Source organism: Periplaneta americana, chromosome 9 (genome assembly GCF_040183065.1).
Source record: "Periplaneta americana isolate PAMFEO1 chromosome 9, P.americana_PAMFEO1_priV1, whole genome shotgun sequence".
NCBI classification, from domain to species: Eukaryota; Metazoa; Arthropoda; class Insecta; order Blattodea; family Blattidae; genus Periplaneta; species Periplaneta americana.
This window is the reverse complement of record NC_091125.1, coordinates 151,754,139-151,766,958: the sequence shown is the minus strand read 5'-3', so window position 1 is coordinate 151,766,958 and position 12,820 is coordinate 151,754,139. Positions and strand designations below refer to the sequence as shown.

General features: G+C 35.2%; 1 protein-coding gene across 1 annotated transcript in view; it reads left to right on the top strand.

The window, feature by feature from the left end:
- Bmcp (uncoupling protein Bmcp mitochondrial) overlaps positions 1–12,820 on the top strand; it is a 415,529-nt gene that overhangs the window by 186,588 nt on the left and 216,121 nt on the right. Inside the window, exon 2 of the mRNA XM_069836125.1 lies at positions 2,708–2,834. The gene's annotated coding sequence lies outside the window, so the exon portion shown is untranslated. The remainder of the gene's footprint in view (positions 1–2,707; positions 2,835–12,820) is intronic.

The window sequence follows — 12,820 nt, the reverse complement described above, 5'->3', positions numbered from 1 at the left end:
ACGCTAAATAACCTCGTAGTTGATACAGCGTCGTTATATAACCAAGTAAAAAAAACTCCAAGGATAGTAAACGTGAGTTTATTAATTTTATTTTTACTGCATAGTCCTAAACTAAGTTTATTAAAACACTTTTCAGTGTGTCTATTATTTGTCGATGTTTGTAAATTTGTATTAGCAAGGAAGATATATGCAGTGTTTATACTACGTGATACAATTGTATTCGGTATATGCTCTATGCTGGATACGGGAAATTCCATTTTCAAACTATATTAACTGGGTTACATACCCTAGTCTGAAAACCAGGCTACGCCACTGCTGCAGATGACGCTGCCATCCGAGTCTTCATGTTTTTAAGGTTATTTTACGTCGCTTTATCAACTGATATGGTTATCTAGCGTCTGAGTGAGATGAAGGTGATAATGCCAGCGAAATGAGTCCAGCGCCGAAAGTCACCCAGCATTTGTTCTTAATGGGTTGAGATAAAACCCCGGAAAAACCTCAACCTGGTAACTTGTCCCAACCAGGATTTGAACCCAGGTCCGCTCGTTTTACGGTCAGGCATGCTAACTACCACTCCGCAGCGGTGGACTAGTCTTTATGTATGATACGACGATGATAAATAAAAGTATGGCTTAAAATAATGTAAATTATGAATAATTTCGAGGGAAAAATTATTCCAGTGCCAGGTATCGAACCCGGGATCTTTTGTTAAACGTACCAACGCTCTACCAACTGAGCTATCCGGGAACTGTATCAGACACTGATCCAATTTTTCAACTTTACAGGGAGTTATACCTGACAGTTTGATTTGCATAATACACGTCACTGTTCGTTAACAGAAAACCACAATTTACGTCACACAGAGTCAGTGTGCACTCAATGTTGGTTGCTTGACGGTTGTCAGCCCACTTTGAGGTCTGTGGATATAGAGGGAAAAATTGGATCGGTATCTGGTAGAGTTCCCGGGTAGCTCAGTTGGTAGAGCGTTGGTACGTTGAACCAAAGGTCCCGACTTCGTTACCCGGCCCCGGAACAGTTTTTCCCTCGAAATTATTCAAATCAACTTTACAGGGAGTTATACCTGAAAGTTTGATATGCATAATACACGTCACTGTTCGTTAACAGAAAACCACAATTTATGTCACAAAGAGTCAGTGTGCACTCAATGTTGGTTGCTTGACGGTTGTCAGCCCACTTTGAGGTCTGTGGATAAAGAAGGAAAAATTGGATCGGTGTCTGATAGAGTTCCCGGGTAGCTCAGTTGGTAGAGCGTTGGTACGTTTAACCAAAGGTCTCGGCTTCGATACCCGGCCCCGGAACAATTTTTCCCTCGAAATTAATTCAAATCAACTTTACAGGGAGTTATACCTGAAAGCTTGATTTGCGCAATGTAAATTATGTCAATAAAGATTTTAATCATTTATTAAGACGATGAAGATCATAACAAGGTATAGATCATTAAAAAACGGTAATACTAGTGAAGACACTGGTTAGGTTAATGAAAACGGAGTTGTTGATAAAACTAGTAACTTTAATGAAGGTAGTAATGATGATAAAGAAACTGGTGTAATAAGGAAACGGGTGAGAATAAAGAAACAAAATTTAGTCATGTTCATGTTTATATGCGATTTGCAATATAGCTTAGGTCCATGGCGTGTTGTCTGTAGTATTGAAGGGGGGAAACTATTTTTTCATATTCCAACTGTGATAAATTGCGATTGAAAAAGCATGTTTGTTACTTACTGCTGTTGTAATAACTAGAGCCCGGATGTTTAGGCATTTATTTTGGTTAGCCTAAAATAGGCAGGCATATAGGCACTAAAAATAGGCAGTCAAATAGGCATTTATTATTCATGGAAACAGACAAAGAAAGACAAATACTTGATAAACTATCCCATACGGTACTCACTTTCCCAGGTTACATGTCACAACAACATGCGTTTTAAGTTGTCAACTGTCACAGTGAGCCGCCAGTCAGAGAGAACGTTTTTTATGTGGAAAAAGATCTTTCTACATCTACTGAAGTGATTGGAGAAAACTTAAACAACTTCTTTCAGAAGGACTGTCTCAACTTTCTTTCAGAGATCGGGAAAAACCGACTGTGTATTGTCTCAAAAAGAGGGATGTGAGAAGGGATTAGAGACTTCAAAGTACGCGTGACTTGTGCGTGCAAGCGACAACAGTAACGGGACCTGGAGACTTGCTTTTAATACTTCCCTCATCCCCTTTCTTTCGCTGGTAAATTCTGAAGTGACCAGAGCACTGAAGGTTATACCGTTCAAACAACTTTGTTAAGTGACACAAAAGATAGAATTGGTAGGGAAGAAAAGTTTACGACTTCTTGGAAACATATGTATTGCTGGAGAATGAGATTCTCAGCAAATATTTTTGTGAAGTGAATGTATATTTTTAATTTGTACAACCGTTCTTTTTTGTTTTTTTTATATAACTTATGTGCGGTTTATTTTAAATGCATTAAAGATTTAGAAAATATACAGTAAAGACGTAAAAAGGCTAAAAAAAAAGGCAATTAACCTTAAAATAGGCAACGGGAGCTAAAATAGTCAAAAAGGCATATCGTCCCCAAATGTGTGGAAACATGTTTATCTCTAATAGATCTTTCATACATACACTCAGATTAAAAAAGGCATTTTGCCTAACATCCGGGCTCTAGTAATAACACATATAAATGTATTATTTATTGCAGGAAGGCACCCACATGCCTGGGAGATACTTCATATTTAGTGGACAACTCCTCGCTACGTCTTTTCTTGCACCACTTAACGCCAACCAACTTCTTACTTCCTTGGATTGAGCTGTCATCGGTTTTCAAGGTAGGAAAATTTACTTTACTACAAAAGTTACCCTGTGTCATTTCAGGTCTGGCATTTGCCCAAAATATGTGCCAGAGTTTCTATTACAGCTTGTGAAATAAGTGTGAAAGTTCTGTCTCGTTAAATTGCTGATAAATTGCTTAACGTAGCAGCTCTAAGACTCTGTGACTCGACCCTCTGTGGGAGATCTTGAATAGTCGTCGTAGAATGGGGGACCAAAGATAATTATTTAAATCTTAAAAGTAACTCAATCCAGTAATAGAGGAAGTGTTACAAATATGGAATATCATCTCATTTTTTTTCGTTTTGGTAGGCCTACACCGGACTTACAATTTCGTAAGATGGTATAAAATGATTGTAAATATAATTTTCTCTAAATATAACATGTTTCCTTCATGAAAATGGGAGTACAAATGGAATACTATTATCAAGATTAACAAAATTGTAAAGTCAAAATGGCCTCTACTAAGAAAAGCACAGAACAAGCATTCAGCATCTTCATTAGAATGTGTTTTCCCAACCGTAATACTGAATCCAGATGAATCGTCTCTCACGTCTTTTCTCGAACTTGTTTTATAGCTTCTTGCATTGCCTTTTCACTCCACTGTTTTCTAAGTTTGTTGGAAGGTGAGGTTTTCCCTCCTCCTACAGGTGCCAACACTAGTAACGAAACACAAAACCAGGGTATAAAGGAAAGGAGGAATACTAATAAACTAGTATTTCATATTTGTGACACACTGATGTTGTAAGTCATGACCTCAAAACATATCATAATTTAAAACATGCATTGCTGTAATCGCAGATTATTTCTCTTTAAGAATATATAGGCTGTTATTAATATTTCTAACATTGAAGCATAACGAATAGAAAGAAGAAATGTGCGCACTCCTATCTGTTCAGCATTGTCGACGGTGACCAAGAGAATTAGTGGCGCTGCAATCGGTATTGCTCAGTTGGAAGCGAATATCCATAAAAGAAGCAGTAGAGTGTTCGTTCATTTCGTTTGCTTTTTTAGTGTAATTAAGTGCGTTAAATACTTTAAGTGCCAATACACTAATCTGCAATTATTCGTACACGAGTGACAAGTGAGTAGCTCTCACGATTTATTTATTAAAGGACGAGATTATTATGTTTTCGTCGTGTTATATTTGAAGCAATACCTTCGTGTTTTGTTCCGGGTTGTAGGGCGTGCGTGTTTCATTTGCTTATGCAAACAGAACAGACAATAAAAGAAAAATGGAGCGATGGAATGTGGGGCGACATATTTCACGAGTGCATAGACAGTATTAACTCAATTGTAATTCAGCCACCGGGAACAGGATGCTGCTTGGATCATGCCATGGATATCATACCGAAACTAATTTTTCACTATATGAAATGTCGGTTCTTCTTCCGGACGAAACAAATCCGACGAGAACTCCAAGCTCCGAGAGCCGCCAAATCATCTCGTAAATTCTCCAAAGTGTCGGACAAGTAACTGTTGGTGAGTACATATTGCATGCCTACGAGCAGCCCTAAGTTAAGTTTTACATATTAAACTATTATTTGTTTTACAGTGTGATGTATATGAATGTGTTTTTCTTTCAAATTGTCTTAATGTTGTAAGTACAATGCCAGTTACGTACGTATATGGAGCGAAAGGTAAACAGTGCAACTTACGTTAAATGTATTTATGTGCTTACACACGGAACAGACTGAGCGAACTCTGCACTAGCGCCGCGTGGTATCGGCCGTTTGAATTAACAGAGTGCGACCATTACTTCTTTCTATTCGTTATGATTGAAGTATAACACGTCGAAAACGCAATAATGATAAGCTTTTCAACAGTTCAGCTTCTAACTGCAAACTAACACATTCCAGCGAAAGAGAGTATCGGTGTGTAGTAATTTGGAAGGCTTCCGCTAGAATATATGTCACACTATTTCATATTTTGAACCCTTATTTCACATTTGTAACACTTCCTCTATAAAAATTGAAAAATAACTGTTACCCAGTTAAAGTTTAAAATCAAGTCATATTTCATACTGAGATAAACCAGTTTTGACTGGAAGTAAAATTATTCTGTTATCCCTTCAGTGCCCAGTAGAGATGAGAACAATATATCGGTTTTTACGAAATACTGCTATTTTCGTTTCGATCCATAATTTTGATTTAGGTTAGGACTTACATCATATGGTATTGAAAATGTATTGTTTATTGTTACAATTTTACATTATGCTTTTGACTGTTATTATTAGACTTCGTGAAATTGCCACGAGAATCGTAAGGTTTACTACGCACGCGGTATAGACTGTGGACGTGCGACGGATGGAGTATGCCTCTGATGTAAACACTGAGCAGTATACTGCGGTTACAATAAAACCTGTATCCTGCATTCAAGAAATATAATGAATGATCAATGAAGTAGGAAATGCCTATATATATGTAAATACACAATTATTTTGTAATGAGATATATTAACTCTTAAATTTTAATGTAAGATACTCACATCATCCTTGAATATGTGCATTGCAGTGAAGAGTTACGTACATTTTGAACGACTGCAAAGTAACTCCACCGATGGTCACTTAAACAGTTTTTACTTTGGGATAATGTACGTTCAACAACACACGATGTAATACGTGCATATTTGAAGAACGGAAAGTCGCTACTTTTTAGTACACCAACTTCAGACGTCTTGTCGTGACCTGATAGTACATCATTTATAATACGAAATTGTGAATAGGCAGAATTTTTAGCAATAACGTTTCTCAACTTATATTTCACTTTTTCTGAAATTAGTGAATTGTTATTTTGGATAACGGTTTGTGATATTTTATACACTATATTAAGGGCTTCTGAGAGTTGTAGTTTAGACGATTCTAACAGGGTGATGCTTTTGGACACGATTTTAAAATTAGAATCAATGAACAGAATATCTTCCAATATCTGTTCAGAAGGCAATGATTTCATAGCTGCAACAGCGAAACTGTCTGTGCTAGCCAATGCATCAATTACCTCCATTATTTTGCCGTAATATTTTGCATAATAATTAACAGCATCCAACCACGTTCCCCACCGTGTCAAGACTGGCTGCGGGGGTAAGGGTATTCCAGGGGCAATTGTTTGGAACAGCAACACTCTCATTGTAGTATATTTGATTGAATTCTTGCCTGCACTGAACAAATGTTAAGCTTTGACTATTCCAACCACAGTAATGCAAAAACAAGTGCTTACATAGGTATACATTAGCTGTAGCTGCTCTATCTATTTGGACCGGTCACATCTCTTAACATGAACTGCTTATACTACTAGACCTGGAGGACGCTCACCTCCTCTATACTACCGTACATCAACAACCTGATTGCATGCTGCGTGTGGCAATTCAACGAAGTCTAGTTATTATGTTAATTTCAATGGTAAAAAGGAATATTAAAATTTAAGTAATTTTATTGTAATACAATAAATGTACGCCTGAAAATGCAATTTGCTTAGGGAATAGCGACATATCGATATATCGATATATTTTCTGCGATATATATCGTTTATCGAAATTAGGTTTACAATATATTGCAATATCAATACTTACTTACTTACTTACAAATGGCTTTTAAGGAACCCGAAGGTTCATTGCCGCCCTCACATAAGCCCGCCATCGGTCCCTATCCTGTGCAAGATTAAGCCAGTCTCTATCATCATACCCCACCTCCCTCAAATCCATTTTAATATTATCCTCCCATCTACGTCTCGGCCTCCCTAAAGGTCTTTTTCCCTCCGGTCTCCCAACTAACACTCTATATGCATTTCTGGATTCGCCCATACGTGCTACATGCCCTGCCCATCTCAAACGTCTGGATTTCAAGTTCCTAATTATGTCAGGTGAAGAATACAATGCGTGCAGTTCTGTGTTGTGTAACTTTCTCCATTCTCCTGTAACTTCATCCCGCTTAGCCCCAAATATTTTCCTAAGCACCTTATTCTCAAACACCCTTAACCTATGTTCCTCTCTCAGAGTGAGAGTCCAAGTTTCACAGCCATATAGAAGAACCGGTAATATAACTGTTTTATAAATTCTAACTTTCAGATTTTTGGACAGCAGACTGGATGATAAGAGCTTCTCAACCGAATAATAACACGCATTTCCCATATTTATTCTGCGTTTAATTTCCTCCAGAGTGTCATTGCAATATCAATACATCGGTATTATTTATTTCCTCCATCAGTAAAAGTGATTGTTACATGACATCACGTGACAATACATGCGCAGAAATGCTAGCGGCTTCGTGTTTGACGCTCACTATGGATACGTTCTGTTTCAGAATATGTCACTCAGTATGAAATGGATTAGTAATGTTCAGGACAAGGAGGTTCACGGAGCGGGGGAGGGGTAATGAAAAGCCAAATGAAAGCAGACGATTATAAGAAGAGTAATTGTTGAGCGGAAGAACTGCAATTAGAGGAGATAGGGGTAATGCAGCTTTCAGCAAACAGGAAGTCTGGCAGATTAAGAAGCTCGTTGTTTGGTATCTTGGCCCCCTGGGAAGCTCTAATCGATACCAAGTGTTGTTCGTTGTTGGAACGGCTGTAATTATAGAATAATAAGCTATTTTGACATTTTAATTCAGGCTTTCAACTATGACCAGCAAAAGGCCGAGGCCGGGAGCGAGAGAAAGGAGGTCTTCAACCATCTTGGATTTAAATTGAAAACAGGTTTCTCGTGTTATCTCTGTGTATTAAAACATTGTTACTTTACACAATACTTTCTTCCCTGCAGGTGTTGGGCACAGGTAGAGGGTTAAATTGAGGGTTAAACACCCCGAGCGAAAATGAAATTGCTGTTAATTTGAGGTATGTGTCAGATCGCTAGAGCGCCGACTGAAAGTCGTACATCCGATTACAAGGTGTGCGAATTGTAGGAACAATCGACACTTACTAGCACAGAAGGTATATGAATATAAACTCCAAGTAAATTTGCAGTGGTGCGTCATCTCACGACTACCATGCCAACTATTAGACCTGATATTTCGTGGGTTCAAATCAGACCAACGTCAGTGGATTTTATTGCCGATTTTACCAAACATGCTTAACTTCAATTGTCACTTAAAGTGTCTTTAATTGATACTTACAGAGACAATGCATTTCACCAACACAAATTGGTCTTTAACCTCTCATTAAACTACATTTAAGTTAATCGGTCGTTTTAAATAATGTATTCATTTATTTATTTATTTACTTATTTATTTATTTACTTATTTATTTATTTATTTATTTATTTATTTATTTATTTATTTATTTATTTATTTATTTATTTATTTGTTTATTTATTTATTTATTTATTTATTTATTTACTTATTTATTTATTTACTTATTTTTTTATTTTTTTATTTATTTATTTATTTATTTATTTATTTATTTATTTACACTGCAAGTGGAGAAACATCCGATGTCAGTAGTAACTTAATTATACAAAATAATTACAATTGAAGAGTCCACTGCAAAAATGATGGATGTCACTTTTTTGTCGAAACTGAACCAAGACTGTCAATGCATAGCTTAAGACATATAGAATGTACATAGAGAGTTATATGGCATTAACACTGATAGTCAATGTCCACTAGTGATCGGAAAATCACAGTTAAGCTTTGAGCACTAAGCATTTCAAACTTTCAATTGCTTCTCCTGAAAAATGTATTCCAAATGACATCCATCATTCTTGCAGTGGATTCTTCAAATAGTAATTTATACAATGAAATAATAAATAATACAAATTTACTTTACAATATTTACAATAAACAGTAATTACAAAATGATATGATATGATATGATATGATATATGGTATGGTATATGATATGATATAGGATATGATATATGATATGATATGATATGATATGATATGATATGATATGATATGATATGATATGATATGATATGATATATGATATGATATGATATGATATGATATGATATGATATGATATGATATGATATGATATGATATGATATGATATGATATGATATGATATGATATGATATGATATATTATATTATATTATATTATATTATATTATATTATATTATATTATATTATATTATATTATATTATATTATATTATATTATATTATATTATATTATATTATATATTTTCCTAAGCAACTTTTTCTCAAACATTCTTAACCTCGGACTCTCACTTTGAGAGAGGAACAAAGTTTCACAACCATAAAGAACAACCGGCAATATAACTGTTTTGTAAATTTCAGCTTTTTTAAGAGCAGACTGGATGACAAAAGCTTCTCAACCGAATAACAAGCATTTCCCATAATTATTCTGTGTTTAATTTCGTCCCGAGTGTCATTTATATTTGTTACTATTGCTATAAGGTGCTTGAATTCTTTCACCTTTTCAAAGGATGAATTTCCAATTTTTATATTTTCATTTGGTACTATGTTCTGGTCACGAGACATAATCATATACTTTCAAACCTTTGTCCTTACTTGCTTCAATGGCATATTGTAGAGCAAAGTTAAAATGTGACGGTGATAGTTCATCTCCTTGTTTTAGCCCGCAGTGAATTGGAAAAGCATCAGGTAGAAACTTGCCTATACGGACTCTGCTGTAAGTTTCACTGAGACACATTTCAGTTAATCGAACTAGTTTCTTGGGAATACCAAATTCAATAAGAGTATTATATGAAACTTCTCTCTTAACCGAGTCATATGCCTTTTTGAAATCTATGAATAACCGATTTACTGTGCCCTTGTACTCCCATTTTTTCTCCAATATCTGTCGAACACAAAAAATATGATTAGTAGTCGCTCTAATATGTCTAAAACCACAATGATGATTCCTAATAATAATCATCTACATAAGGAGTTAATATTCTCAAAAGAATATACTATTGGACAATATTTTGACGTCAATCAAAATTGTATTCTGTGTTGAAAAAACATATTTGTGATATTTTTTTCAGTTAATTTGTCAATCGCTTGGTAAAACCAATATTTCTATATTTTTCTCTATGAATATTGTTTATAAATACTTCTACTATCTCTATGGTTACCGAAAAAGGATCGATTTCTGTAGTCGACTGCAGCAATGATTGAAATGTTGTATGTGATATACAAGCTTACCATTCTTAGATTATATTTTGATGATGCTCTTTTCATGCTTACACATAAATGTGATATGTATAAGCAAATAAAAACATATTTGCATTGAGGATGACAATGATAATTTAAATGATAATTTATATCACGAAATATTCATCAAATCAACACCGAAATCACCCATTTTATTTCACCAAAAAATGTCGTCCTAACTATGTCCTTTATACGCTATGAAGTTACTTAGGGAAATGGATGTAGAGCTCCTTGTTTTCTTAGCCTCGGCACTAGAATGCCCCATTTTGATTATTGCGATTCCTTGCTAACTAATGTAAGTTCACTCTTAGCTGAGAGACTACAATGTGTTCATAATGTGTGCATACGATTCATCTACAATACTCGTAAATTTGACCATATAACACCTTCCCTCCAGTTACTTTCATGGGTGCGTCTGAAGGAACGAAGAACAATACATTCACTGTCTCTGCTATTTGAAATCATGCATACTTCTACTCCGAATTATCTGTTATCACGCTTTCAATTTCTTACAACTCTTCGAAACCGGCATCAAGCACTTCTTTCTATCCCTCATCACAGAACGTCTTTATACTCATCCTCCTACACTGTAGAAATACCTCGCCTCTGGAATTCTTTACCTAATGACGTCAGGGACTGCCGGACTTTGTCATAATTCAAAATTAAATTGGAAAATTTTGTGAACTTAATGGTTTTTAGGTATTGCTAGAAGTGTTGATTTTTTTTACTCTAGATTAAAATTGCAAGTTTCTTGTTTATGTTTATTAATTAGGATATGATTAATTACGATACTTAATCACTCATCTAAAGTTTGTGTGACTCCAACCTGTGTATATTTTTGTGTGGCTTTGCTTTGTTTATAGTGTGATTTTTTTCTTTTTATTTCTATTACTATATTTGCATTTCGTGTGGAAAAGAAGGCCTGATGAATTTAACTACACCAGAATGAATAAATAAATAAATAAATAAATCATCATCATCCTGTCAAGTACTAGTCCCAAAAGAAATATTACGGACTGAAAAAGCGATTTTCTTGCCATCTTTTCATAGGCCGACCGAGTCACCGTTTCCCATATGGACGATATTTCATTATTGCTTTAGGAATCCTGGATGAAACCATTCTTGAGACGTGTTCCTTCCAGTTTAACTGATATCTGGAGATATAGTCCAGTATTGATGACACATTAAGTTCTTAAAGCATATCTTCATTTTTCTTTCGATCCCATTTAGTGTAGCCAGCTGTTCGGCGCATGAATCTCATCTCGCAAGCTGTTAGTCTGCTTTCATTTTTGTCCTTATAGTCTAAATAAATAAATAAGTAAATAAATAAATTAATTAATTAATTGAGCCGTTGAGAGCAAAAGTGGTGTAAGTCAAAATTGAATAAAGAGGTTTAAAGTAAAAATTCTGTAAAATACAGCGCAAAATAGGAATTAATACGTCGTTCTTGCTATCCACTGACTACTAATAGTTTAAATAAATTGAATATTAATTGCTACTTTGCGCTGTATTTTACAGAATTTTTACTTTAACCCTCATTACCCATTCTTGACTTACACCACTTCTGCTCTTAACGGCTCAATTAATTAATTAACAAATAAATAAATTAATTAATTAATTAATTAAAGTAAATAGAATGAGGTGGTGTAATCGGAACCACGCTCCGATCGCTTTTCAACTCCGGAAAAGACCCGGTTGCTTACTACGAAAAAAGGAACTGAATTTTTATCGAAAACATCGTGTAGAAAGTATGTATCCCTTTATGACGTCTCTTATTCTCGTTTGCTTCTTTTACTTTGTATACCCTCCTATTCTATCATCATCATCATCATCCTCTTCTTCTTCTTCTTCTTCTTCTTCTTCATTACATCTCAGTTCACGGAAGTTCTGAAACCGGTCTGTGATTTCAGACCTGTTTTGCTTGTCATAATTCTATTGGGATTTTTATTGGCTTGATCTTCATATGTTTCCCACAGATTGTGTAATAGAACTTGTAGACGGCACTTGATTTAAATACGAAATAGGTCGATTTAGCACAGGAGTTGAACTCCGTAATGTGGAGCCTGTATCTTGATAGCGTAGTCTAACACCCGACGAGGGAATTCCAATGAGTACACTATACATGCTTCCTTACAAATTTTTGGTAATTTCGTAGTCAGATTATATATAATAGGAAAATTTTTCGGTAAGATTACCCACCATTATGGCCCGAGGTATAGGTCTGTATTAAGAACGAGAATGGGTTGGAAGGAGAGTGAGTAGAATTTAATCAAAATTAAATATAATGTAAAGGGCGCACTAAATAGTTAATTGTGCGACGGAATCGCCTTAATGTATTAAATTGGCCAGTAACAGGCCATTAATAATGAATATGGTATAGGGCTAATAAGAAATGTAATAATAATTTGGACGGGGAGGAATTCCCCCGGGCGGGGAAAGGAAACGGCTCTGACATCTCTTTAAAATTAACACCCTACAGGGCAGCGCCATTACGCGTGACGTCATTAGTTCTTTAACAGCGTGTATGTCCGCCGGCAGTATCGCCTAGTTGACCTGTACACAGTGGAAACAAAAAGCCGGTGCGTTTCCCAGGATATCGCGGGTCAATTACTGACTTAGCTTTGGTAATGATGGTGATGATAATAATAATAATAATAATAATAATAATATAATAATAATCTATACTAATAATAAATCTGTAGCCGAAATTTTTCTGGTAATTTTCGATTTTCCAAAAATAATTGGTCCTAACATATATAATTAATCACCCTGAAACCGAAAATCGCTTTTTTTTTTAATTTTGTTTGTATGTCTGTCTGTCTGTATGTTTGTTACCTTTTCACGCGATAATGGCTGAACGGATTTCGATG